Here is a 7,519-nt window from a genome sequence, read left to right on the forward strand (position 1 = left end):
GGCATTTCTTTTAAAGCCCTTTTTGTGGTGTCACTCAGACGCCCGACTGTGGCATTTCTTTTAAAGCCCTTTATGTGGTGTCGCTCAGACGCCCGACTGTGGAATTTCTTTTAAAGCCCTTTATGTGGTGTCGCTAAGACGCCCGACTGTGGCATTGCTTGTTATTTGTTTCATAAATTTTAATACTACAATGTTATTGCATTTTTATAAATAACTTGCTTGCACGCATCTGAGTTTCATTTATCTTTTGTGACTGACGTCATGAGCATAAAATATTTTCAGCACATCATTGTTATATTATACCTGTGTTCATAATGTTTGCGAGTACATTCAAAGTACTCACTGGCTTGTCCCTGGCTATTGTCTTGGCCAGATTATTCTTGCACGGAGAGGAGCGACGCGATGCCAGCCCTGGAACCCGCACAATGGAGACAGCAGCCTCGCGAAGATAGGAATTAACCTGGTCAGCTGTTCCCGTCGGAAATGGAGTCCCATAGACACTGATGTTTCACAACCCGCTTCCGCCATCAACCACTAGAAACCACTTGTTGTACTCACAGCCTAGAATGGTCTTGTACTACATATTTTGTATTTTGCTTGGAATTTCTGTATCAAGTTGGACCCTCATCAGCTAACAGTAATCCTGGGGCTGATGAGCATGACGGTCTTTTCTGGAAATTTATTACCCGGAAAACCCGGTCGTGACAGGCTTGGTATCAGAGCCAGGCTGACCATTGGCTAATCCTATCTTAGCCAGGTCAATAAACTTAGGCAAACCAACCCACTAGACCATAGCCAAACACCAGCCAAGCTTCTCGTGCAAGATAGCCACACAGTGACCCAACACCTTTTGGCAGTCGGTGCCCAACCTATCAACCTAACCTGTCGCTCATGCGCCAGTGACCGGCCCCTAAATAGTCCTTTCTCGCAAGCGTGCGAAGGAAGACTTCGTCCCCTTTTTCTTATAAAAAGGGCATGCTAGCCTCAACCCAGCGCATCACAGCCGCTACCCCAAACCGAGCCGCAATGCCTGGCCCTGTCGTGCACAATGAAACCACCGCAACCAACCTTGGAGGTTTTGTGACCATCCTCGCAAACCTCACCCGTCGTGCCTATGCATTAGAGGAGCCACCAAAATATGTTGTGTATCAAGGACCCATGAGCGGTGAAGACTGTCAATTCTGGGCCACTGTGCACATCTACGGTAGGGGTCTAGCACCCGAGCATCCCTATAGGTTCGCTGGAAGGACAACTTCCTTTGAGCCACAAGCCATCCAGCTAGCCGCTCGAGAGGCTATAGTTCATCTCAGGCAGTTATCGCCCAGAGTTAACTGTCGCTCGTTCCACTACTACCCCAGGCGTGAAGGGTATGGTAGACCACCCCAAGTTGCCAACGGAGATCACGAGACGGACCCCGCATTGTTGCACCTAGTGCGCTATGTAAGTGCACTGCAGGCACTATTCGACCAGATCACTATTGATCTAATCGCAGCTCGTGGAGAGCTGGTTCGTCGAGCCCCGGTGAGAGGAGAAAACGAGCCCAACGCCGACAACCCAGTCATGTTGTTTGGACAACTGATCGAGACCCCAAGATCTGCTCCAGCCATCGGCCAAGGTGCTGCGATAACCCCAGGGGTGCTTCGTCGCATTTTGGGAGCACACTCCAACGGGGTTGTGGCCAACAATCCCCGCGATGGTCATCATCACTACCCCGACCCCGCAGTTCCCCCGCCATCTCCGACTAATCCCGGCAGTGAGACACGTGGAGAAGCCTCGACATCCACCAGGCACGCCCGTTTAGACATAAACGAGGTAGACTAAGCCGTATGAGTAGTACCGAGCCTCAATGTATTCTCGCTTTGTAATCACGCGACCATGTATATTAACACAGCCTGTCGTTGTGCCTCTGTCTTAATAGTAGCCTTGCATATTTGGTCAGCGCATAGCTGCATATTTTTCCGGGCACAACTACCAAAACCAACCCGACGACAACCACAGTAACGCGTTTTTTATGAGATATGTGTATCTCTGACACTGACCCGACCTTTGGAGCTAAGCTGGCAAATTTATTACCTTTCACCACGGTAAAAATGATCCAGCTCCATTGCTATATAAAGGCCACCTTGTGACCTTACCCAGCAACCCTCACTTTGTGCACCACACTCACGCTTTTTCCTGTCATGCCGAGCCCCAACATTCAACTGAGAACCCCAGATGCAACCCCAGGTAGCTTTGTCAAAATATTGTGGGATTTTACCCGCAGTACCATGGGTTCTACCCAACCACCTCAGTACGAGCTGTTCAAATCAAGGATCACCCCATCCACCTCGGAATATTGGGCAGCAGTACACATTCCTCCTATAGACCCCAACCAAGATCCAATAGAAGTTTCCTTCGTGGGGAAATCTATGCCAACCCCACACTTGGCCATAGAGGCTGCTGCGAAAGAAGCTGTTGCTCGTCTTCGATCCGCAGTACCCTATGCCCGCGAACGAGGATATTATTACTTTCCGAGCCGTGCAGCACCCGGAGAAGTAACATCTTTTCCCGGTGGACGTATTGAGAGAGACCCAGTTCTGGCCAACCTTATCCAGTACATCATTGCTCAAGAGCATTTGAACCAGCGAGTGATGGATTATCTCAAGAGCCTCACAGTATTAAATCCTCAGATTGCCATCGGCAGACCACTGAGACCCGACCCGGAGAGACGCATACATCGACTGGTCAATCCACTTCCTCCAATAGAAGAGGAGTGTATTCCTTTACCAGAGACATTTTATCAGGACCCCGTCCAGTTACCGTTTTCATTTTAGACGTCGCTACTGTATTTGTTTTTGCAGCATTTATATTTATGTGTGTGACTTATGCGTAATACCCTGAGTTTGTACGACGAGTCAATTATTTGGCTTCTGCTAATGTGTGTAGTTTTTGTTGTGGTTTATGCTCCTTTAAATTAACTGTTTTTCCCTCGCAAAACCCTGGAGTGAGATTTTCTTTTCCCTGAGTTGCTACATCTACACTTTCTCACGACGTGGATTATTTAATTTCACTCAGCACCACGCGCAGACTCACAACCATAATCATTCAGACACATACACTGTTTGCAAAACCTTGCAACGGTGTTACATCCAGCTAATCCCTCACCCCCTTAACTATAGTTAGCACCCGACACACTCCATCTACTCCTCATGATCACCACCACCGCGAAGAGCCAACACCCGAGCCGCAGCATCGCGATACTCGTCGAAGATCATCGCGCACAGGAGCACAGAAAGCCCCAGCAGTGTCGCCAGCCCTCCGCATATCAAGATCACAAACCAGTCCAGCATCGCCTCCGCCATTAGAGCCTCGACCGAGCTTCTGTAATCAGTAATGGAGAAAGAAGGAGGAGGAGAAGTGAGGCCAGATGTGAGGAAGAAGAGAGAGTCACCCCGGCCATTTTTATAGCTCGAGCTCGGTGTACGGTGGGCGAAGTCCACCAATGCCGCTCGTCGCCGATCACCAGTGTTCGGAGTCGAATCCGCGAGCAGTGCCGACAGCGCGCTGGCCCGCGAGGTGAGTGCATGCTGCACCGGCAGCTAGCACGCCACGCACTACCACGGTACGGCCTAGATGCCCTACACACTAGGCGTCGCTGGTGGAGAAAGCGCGCGGGAGAGAGGAGGAAGAGAGAGCCAGAGGTAGAAGGAAGAGCCAGTGGGAGAAGAAGAGGCTGACAGTGGGCCCCGGGTCCACCTGTCGGCCAGAGAGAGCACTGTGCTCTCGGGTACGACCAGCGTATATCTAAATTTAGGAGTTATCCTAAATTTATATCCAGCGTAGAAATCGCCCGTTTTTGTCTCGGACCGTAGACTTTTCCGCGCAGCCCCAGTTTTTCACACTGTGGTTTTTCACCACTTATTGCCCTCTCACTGTAGCCACATAATTATTGCGTAAATATTTTCTTAACACCGCTTTTAGAAAATCTCGAGGACGAGATTTTTCTTAAGGGGGATAGTATTGTGACACCCCAAAAATTTGGCCTTGTTTTATTAAGTTAAAATTTTGCCAAGAATTAAAACTTTGGATTTCTGAGCTCCATTTTGATTTTTTTAAATCATTTCCTTCCCTGTTATGATGAGTTTTTCCCAAAGAGAAAACTTTTCAAATATGTTATTGGACTTGTTTAACCTCTCAAGAAAAACTTTCCTTTTATCAGTGTAACTAATTAACTAAATTAATTGCTTGATCTTTGCTTTCTTGAAAATAGTTTTTCTATGGTTAAATGACCATATTTGAACTACAACCATTTGATAGATTCACTTAAAATTTCCACAAAAATTTGGTGATGTCAGGTTATGTTTTTAAATCACTTTTATGCAAAAATATATTTCCTTCATGAAATATTTTGAGCCCTGCACTCAATTTTTCTTCTCTGGTCCAGAGTGCATTTTGCACTGCAACCCATTTTTATATTTCTTTAAAACTTCTACCAAAATTAGGGGAGGTCAGTAGGAGCATATTATTCCACTTTGTGCAAAAATCCAGGGTTGTTCTTTGAAAATATTGAGTGGATCAACCTCATTTCTATTCTGGACCAACTTGAGGATTTGTACAGCAACCACCATTTTAGTTGCTCTTATACCCTTGATTATTTCTCCTACTTGTAGTCCTTCATGTTAAACCCCTTAATCCAGGAGCATGCACCCATTAGATTAATTTTGGTTCATGAAATAATGCCATTTATTTCCTGTCCAGAATTGAAATTCTGCTAGGCTTGCACTAACAAGTTTGTGCATTTCACCAACTAACATCACCACTCTCTCTTGCATCTAAAGAGACCCCAACCTGGAAGTTTTGGCCACCCCAAGACTTGCCTAAGTGCCATTGGCATTTTGTCAAACACCCTGCGGACATGTTCTGTTTTGACATGAATTGTGGCATTGCACTGTGAGCTTGCACCGTTGAACAAACTAGCATGTCCACTAGACTCCCCGTTGCTCCTAACCTCGATCTGGTAAACCCCATCCTCACCTGCGACCTGTAGCATGCCGCGGCATTGTGTCGAACATCTGGTGTGCGTGCACTGGACGCGCCCAAAGCGCGCCAATTGCAGCCACGCGCCCGAGCCGACACGCTGGCCCCACGGCTTTGGCCCGCTCTGCAGCACCACGCCACGCGCTCCCCTCCTCGCAGCAACGCGCCAAGCAGCCCCCGCCGCGCCCGGCAGGCCAAGCGCTAGCCGCCGCCTCCGCCCGACAGCCCTGCGCCGTTCAGCGCCGCCCAAGCCTTCCCCGCTCGCCATCTGGCCCCTGGAGCAGTGCGAGCTCATCCGCAAGCGTGTCTGCTAGCCCTCGTTGCCGCCACGTCGCCCTAGCTACAGAACGTCGGTTCGCCGGAAGTTTATCCACGGCCGCCGCGGAACCGCCTTGCCTCGCTTATAAATGGACACCCCGAGCCCCTCTGAGCATGCAAGCGACCTTATGCTACCCCCATGGCGCTCCCCTGCCTCGCATTCGACCCGGGGAGGCCTCCTTCCTCGTCTCCGGCAACTCCTGCCGCCGCCACCACCCCGGCCAATCCGGCACCTCCAGTACCTCCCCCTCTCCGTTCTCTTCACTAGGAACCTTCTCATCCTCCTGTGAACTCGTTCCCCTGCTTGATTTTGATCGGGAGCCATCGCCTCCACAAACTCACTTTGCTCCCGAAGCTCCCTCCGCCGCGAAGCTCACCGCCGACGACTTCTTCCACCCCTGTCGACCCAACGACCACCGGGAAGACCGCCTTGGTCTCGCGGATCCATCCAGACCCTCTGGAACCCGCGGGGAGCCACCGTTCGCCGGCGACGATCGCCGTTGCCTCACCTCCGTTCGGGCAGAAGAAGAGGGGGAAGGGATAGACTGGTCAAACCTGACCAGTGGGCCCTCTGGACCCACTGTCAGCGACCGCGTGCCTGTCCACGTGGGATTAAGTGAAGGCGTAATTCCCCCAGTACGTTTTCCCTGCACCGAAAGCGTATTTCCCCGCCGAAACGTTTTCTTTTCTGTTTTATTTTAAAAAAAACAGATTTGACCAGAACTTTGACTGGCTATAACTTTTTAAATATAACTCCAAATGAGTTGATTCTTTTTCCTACCTTCCTCAAATTTGGTCTAGTTTATTTTAAGATTTATTTGAAAAAAAATTCAAACAACTTTTGGTGCTGTTTTTATTTTGTGTGTTAATTCTTTTATATTGCTAAAATAGGATTTTTGAAGAGAGAAGAAAACTTTCAAAAGTTTGGAGAGCACCCTGCCTTTCCACACATTGAAGGCAAGCATTCTGAATCCCGGCATAATATTTTTGGGTGTGATCATTGATGCATTTATAACACCACCGCATTTCGAAGGACTTGTTATTTCATGTGATATGATCATATGCATGGGTGCATGTTATTGATTTCCATGCTGTTGGAAATGAACACACTTGTGATGATAATCACGCTCATGTGCCTTGCATGCATACCGGCAGGAACCCGTGAAAACCTCGGCCTTGGGTAGGCATGAGTTTGTCGCCGGTCTCCGTCGGGACGGTCATGTCTGGTATGGCATGGTAAGGTGATATGAGCGGTGATTCTGTTGGATGAAACATATTCGTCATACTAATCATGCAGGGAATACTTAAACCTCCGGAGTCGACCGTAGATCGAGTCTTGTTCCAGTAACCCCCATACTTGTTTCGTACTACCACTCGTCTCTACAGCAAGTAGAGTACGGTTCAGTAAGTTGTCAACCTCTTTCTAGCACACACCGTACAGAGAGGCCAGGGTGGATGATACCGGTTGTAGCTGGTAGGAAGGCCACCTGGTCCGGGGGCATGGGTGTTTCCGGTTGGGACCGAGAGGGGAGGCCACCCCTTAGAGCGCGCGATATAAGTTTGATCCCATGCTACGCGAGGTTGTAGCCTCCCCACTTAGAGTTTGCTTAACAGGTGTCGTGGGTGATTCCAGACACGTGTGTGATAAGCTGGTGTGTGCAAGTTAGGTGTGTTTTCAACAAAAAGACCGTAGATGGAATTAGTCCCGATGGACTAAAGAAATCCGTTACTCGTGGGTAAAGAGTACACCCTCTGCAGAGAATAAACCTATTCGAATAGCCGTGTCCATGGTTAAGGATTACAGTCTGGGATGGGTCAGGTGTCGGTCTTAGTGTCGGTCTTCGGAGGTGAAACTGTTAACCAGAAAATGGAATTTCTACTCGTGACTTGTGATATCTATGATTATTATTATTGTTGACTAACCCGTGATATTATTGTTATTACCGAGTATCTCTGGGATGATTCTACCTCCGGGATATTCGCTATGAATGTTTATTTTTAAGCCCTTTATGTGGTGTCGCTCAGACGCCCGACTGTGGCATTTCTTTTAAATCCCTTTATGTGGTGTCGCTCAGACGCCCGACTGTGGCATTTCTTTTAAAGCCCTTTATGTGGTGTCGCTCAGACGCCCGACTGTGGCATTTATTTTAAAGCCCTTTATGTGGTGTCGCTCAGATGCCCGACT

This window comes from Triticum dicoccoides, chromosome 5B (genome assembly GCF_002162155.2).
Source record: "Triticum dicoccoides isolate Atlit2015 ecotype Zavitan chromosome 5B, WEW_v2.0, whole genome shotgun sequence".
Classification (NCBI taxonomy): domain Eukaryota; kingdom Viridiplantae; phylum Streptophyta; class Magnoliopsida; order Poales; family Poaceae; genus Triticum; species Triticum dicoccoides.